Source organism: Theropithecus gelada, chromosome 14, assembly GCF_003255815.1.
Source record: "Theropithecus gelada isolate Dixy chromosome 14, Tgel_1.0, whole genome shotgun sequence".
NCBI classification, from domain to species: domain Eukaryota; kingdom Metazoa; phylum Chordata; class Mammalia; order Primates; family Cercopithecidae; genus Theropithecus; species Theropithecus gelada.
The window spans coordinates 102,984,742-102,989,902 of record NC_037682.1 but is presented as its reverse complement, the minus strand read 5'-3'; the positions used below and the strand labels follow the sequence as shown (position 1 = coordinate 102,989,902).

Genomic DNA, 5,161 nt, shown 5'->3' with positions numbered 1-5,161 from the left:
TTTTGTGTTGTTATGGATGAATTTTCTTCTTTTCCCAGCTTTAAGAAAATTCCTATAATATACTTTATCCAGTATTTGATTACCTTTTGCTCTCATATTTCTTGCAACATCCTCCTGGGTCACTCTTTTCTTTTGAATGCTTTCTCTAAGAGCAGTTTTAATGGGAGTCTTGTAGGGTTGAAGATGTTTTCATTATGCTACAATATTTGAATGGAAATTTGGCTAGATTTAAAATTATAGGTTCAGTGTTCATTTTCTTAAATACTTTAAAAATATTTCTTCATTATCTGCTTGCATCTAGTTTTGCTGTGGAGAAGTATACTGTCATTTTGATTCTTGTTCCTTAGCTATAAATATATTCTTTTTCTCAGTAAGCTTTTAGAATGTCCTCTTTGTACTAGTTGTTTTAAAGTTTCATTATAACATATCGAAGTGTTTGTTTTACCTTACCTCTATTGTTGTCCATGAGGCCTTTCAATCAAAGATTTTTCATCTTTTTTTTTTTTTTCAATTTTAGGAATTTGTCATTTCTGTAAGACAAGGACAAGGCAAGAATAACCACTATTTCCATTGTTACTTGTCAGTACTGGCCAACACTATAGGAAAGGAAAAAAATAAGAGATGGAAGAATTGGAAGGGAAAAAATAAAACTGCCATTGCTTTCAGAAGAGATCACCTTCTACCTAGAAAGACTATGATAACCAACAAACTATTAGAATACATAAAATAGTTCAGCAAGGTTTCTAGAAATAAGATAAACTCTCAAATATTGGAATTTTTCTATAGTATCACTAACCAACTAGAAAATTATATAAAAAACAAGATGCCATTCACAATGTCAACAGAAACTATAGCATAATTGAGAATGTTTATTTAAGAATTATACTATGCTCCTGTGGAGAAAATTTTAAAACTCTAATAATAAAAGACATGGAATATGATCTGAAGAGATGGAGAGCTATCCCATGCTCAGCTGGGCCAAATTAATTTTATAATGACATCACTCTTGCTTGAAGTAATCTATAAATTCAATGAAAACCAATACAAATTTCAGTTTTTTTTTTTTTTTTTTTTTGGGTACAGGGGGAGTCTCTCCTTGTTGCCCAGGCTGGAGTGCAGTGGCGCGATCTTGGCTCACTGCAACCTCCATCTCCTGGGTTCAAGCTATTCTCCTGCCTCAGCCTCCTATGTAGCTGGGATTATAGGTGCTCACCACCATGCCCAGCTGATTTTTGTATTTTTAGTAGAGACGGGGTTTTGCCATTTTGGCCAGGCTGGTCTCGAACTCCTGACCTCAGGTAATCCATCTGCCTCGGCCTCCCAAAGTGCTGGGATTACAGGCGTGAGCCATGGTGCTGGCTGGATTTTTTGAGGAACTTGATAAACTTATTTGAAAAATTTAAGCTGTACTATAATAAATAACAATAAAAACTATAAGGTACAAGAACAATGAGACCAGTAAAATAAAATAGGTCCATGTACATAAAGTATGTATTTATATTTAACAAAAGCATACTATGAATAAAGTTAGCAGATGACAAGAGTGAAGAAATTTGTGTTAAGTAAAACTGAAAATATCTAGAACTGTACAACTAGAATACAGATGTGCCAAGAATTTCTGCTGATCAACAAGGAAAAGAGCAATCCCAGTATAGAAATTGGCAAAGGAATGAACAGACATTTTAAACTGGCAAGAACAGATACTACACTTGATCTTAGCCAAAAGGCCAAGAAGTGATTGAAGGGGTATTTTGGAGAAGAGAAACTCCATAGGGTTAACATGCATAGGAAGACATGCTTACATTTATTAGTATTAGTAATGTGAAATAAACCACGATGCTATCACTGCACTATTACACTAAAAACAAACAAACAAACAAACAAAAAACAAAGAAAACCACTACACTGTTGCTATCACTACATCTACCACACTGGCAACATTTAGACCTTGGATAATGCCAAGTTTGGTGGTAAAGTGGAAATATGAGAAGCTGGTGGAAGAATGAACTGCTGGTGGAAGTCTTGGACAGCAATTTGTTTGTATTTAGTCAGATTAAACATATGCCTATTCTTTGGCCCAGTAATTCCACCTCTGGGTATATAACCTCAAGGAAATTTTCACATGCCTCTGAAAAAAGATGCATATAAGAATGTTCATCGATGCTTTGTTTGTGGAAGAGGAAGCTGGAGACAATCTGCTTAAGTGAAATGCAGTGCTCGCACACCATAGAATACTTTGCAGGTGTTAGAAGTGATGCACGGAATGTCTACATCGATGTGGATAGATCTTACAACACTGTGCTGAATTAAAAAAATAAGAAACGATGTGAAATGCATAATATAACATCATCTACATGAGTTAAAAATCTAGACATGCCAAACAATACATATCTTATAAGAACAGGCACAAATGTCTACAAATAAAAGCTTCAACATCAACCACTGAAAAGAGTTGCCCTGATTGGAATGGTGGGTGGGTGGTGGGGGTATGAGGGGACAGGAAAAAGAATAGACATGGAAAATAAGGGGGAAAGTAGATGAATGAATAAATAAATTATGGGGCAAAATAAGATAGGGGCTTTCAGAAATCAAAAATGATGAGAATGAAGATGATTAAAGGCTAAATGAAAAGAAAAGATCAAGACTTGGCAGAGGTAATGGCATACAATAAGCACTCTGTAAATATTTATTAAATGATGGAAAAAATGAAGTCGATGGTGAATCTTTTTGCAAGGCTAAAATTTCTTTTGCAGTATGAATCAGTGCTCTTTAATAAATTATTTTAGAAGTTTTGATCTTGGCATATCAAATTCCTTAAAATGTGAGCACACCTGTATTTGGAGACATCTGGATCATGTTCACAGATTTTTTTTCTTTTCTTCCACTTCTTGAGACACTGCATAAACATAGGCGCCTCTTTTGAACTATGCCATGCAGTTTGACTTTTGATTCTAAGTCACAGAAAATGTTTTCCTGGAAAATATTTGCTGTTTTGATCAAGCTTGATTCCAAAGCATCTGCCTATATATGGTCACTGATATGCAGGGTATTTGCTGGAAGAAATGAGCTGGAATCTGCCTCATGAGCTTTGAGGCCATAAGAGTGGATGGGTTTATTGCTGGCCATGATGGTGGGCTTGCCTACTGACATTTTGTTTTTCTGCCACTGTACAAGATCTGATTTGTCAGAGTAGCTGTCGGTCTCACCTTTTCCTTCGCTCTTTTCAACGGACAGAAATTTATCCCATGAGATATAGCTTCTATTGATCTGCTTCAGGTTTTAATAATAATGATCCTATATTACTACTAACAAACATGGCTGACACTTGGCATTTACTGCTTTCAACTTAATAAATATCTCTTAGTGTAATTATTTAGAGCTCTGACTCTAGTCAGATGAACTTGGGTCTGGCATCAACCTATAACCTGATAGCTTGGTGACATTAGACAGATGAAATTCCCTAAGCATTTGTTTGTTTCTCTGAACAATACAGACAGAAGTTTCCTTACAGCGTTGTTGTGGTGACTAGATTAGGTAACGTATTTAAGGCTTAACATGGAGCCTCCTGCACATAAGTGGTTATTATTATTACTTTGTGGAAATCGTTGTGCTAGGCCTGTGGGGAGAAACTGAGATGAATAGGAAAAAGTTCTGAATTTCACGGACTTGGAGAGAATAAGATATGACCAAAATAGACAAAAGACAGACCCATGGGAGAGAGGACCAGCAAGGTCACATATCCTCCTAAGAACCTGTGAGACACTCACAGAACTGGTTCTTCATTTTATAAATGAGGAAACTGAGGCTAGATGAGTTATGTGACTTGTTGAAGGGGACACAGCGAGTGAGTGTCAGAGCCTTCATGGGAACCCACAACTCCTGTGACTGAGGCAGGCCTGAGGGATGTGCCTCTGTTTCTCATGGAAACTCCTTGGTGCAGCCTAAAGCCCTGTGATGCTGCCCCCTGCCAGACCAGGGTGTGGACTGCCAGCCACCACAGCATGGGGGCCTCCGCTGTCCTGAACTTCAGAGGCTTTGCGGGGAGGGCTTAGAGCCAGCCAGGAGACAGCCTTCCCTGGCTTTTGAGTGAGTCGTTTATGAAATGTGGACAGCAATTCTCCTCAAGACCTGCCCTCAAATCAACAACCTATTGGAGACAGTAATTCCTAACTTCATCAGATGAATTTTTACGGGGGGGTTCAGTATGCTTCAGGTCTTGTGTGGGGCACTGGAGAGGCAAAGATGAAACCTCTTTGAGAAACTGACAGAGTCGTGTGACAATTCACCATCACATAATGAACAAAGTGCTCTAAGATCTGAGAAGAGGGACAAATATTTTCTGGGCTAGGGGGTTTGTCCTTCCGGCAAGAGAGGACAGCAAGGTCAAAGGCAGGGAATTGCATGGGTGTTTGGTGGTGCTTAGAGGGCACTGGGACCAGTGGTAGGAGGGCAGTGGGTGGTGAGGCTGGAAAGGAAGGCAAGGGCTCGATTGTGGGAGGCCTTCTAGGCCTCCAGCTCTGTGGCTGAAGGGAGAAGGTGAATGCTTTGTAGGCCAGATGACAGCATGATCAGCTCTAGGGGGTGCAAGATGGCTCTGAGGCAGTATGGACGGCAGAGCAGCAAGGCCCCATGCCAGCTCTAGGGGTCATAGCCAAGGGGTCTTGACCCCAAACTGACTGAGTCCCTGGAGCCTGAGCATGTGGACCTCAGATATGCAGTGGCAGAAGGCTTCCAAACTGGGAAGGAGCCAGTAGCCAACACCCCCTACACTTCCAGACGGGGAGCCCATGACTTTTACTTCAAGAAGCTTCCTGTTATCAGTGGCTGGGCACTCGCAGAGAGGCCCTGTTCATCCTGTGCCTACAAGCCCAGCTCCAGTCAAAGAGCACGGGCATGTTCTCCTTTCTTCCCTGAGGGTTGGCCTCCTTCTCCGTGGGCATAGCCGCCATCAGAACCAGCGCCCCCATATTTCAGCATGATTAAGCCTTGCCATTTTGGGGGTGGCTGGGGGCGAGGGGAGGGGCTATTGTGTTTCAAAATGGAATAAACAGAAAAGCAATATTAAAAGAATGAGGAGGTTGTTTACTGAGGCTTGAAGAGATGACAGGTGTTTCCTCCCAGTTGAGAACCAGTGACCCCTGGGAATCGCATTTCCCGCTGA

At 40.4% G+C, this 5,161-nt stretch overlaps 1 non-coding gene across 1 annotated transcript; it reads right to left on the bottom strand.

The window, feature by feature from the left end:
• Positions 1-1,553: 1,553 nt before the first annotated feature.
• LOC112607531 lies at positions 1,554-1,739 on the bottom strand. The gene has a single exon (XR_003115860.1). It is a non-coding gene; the product is annotated as a U2 spliceosomal RNA (small nuclear RNA).
• Between the last annotated feature and the right edge of the window lie 3,422 nt (positions 1,740-5,161).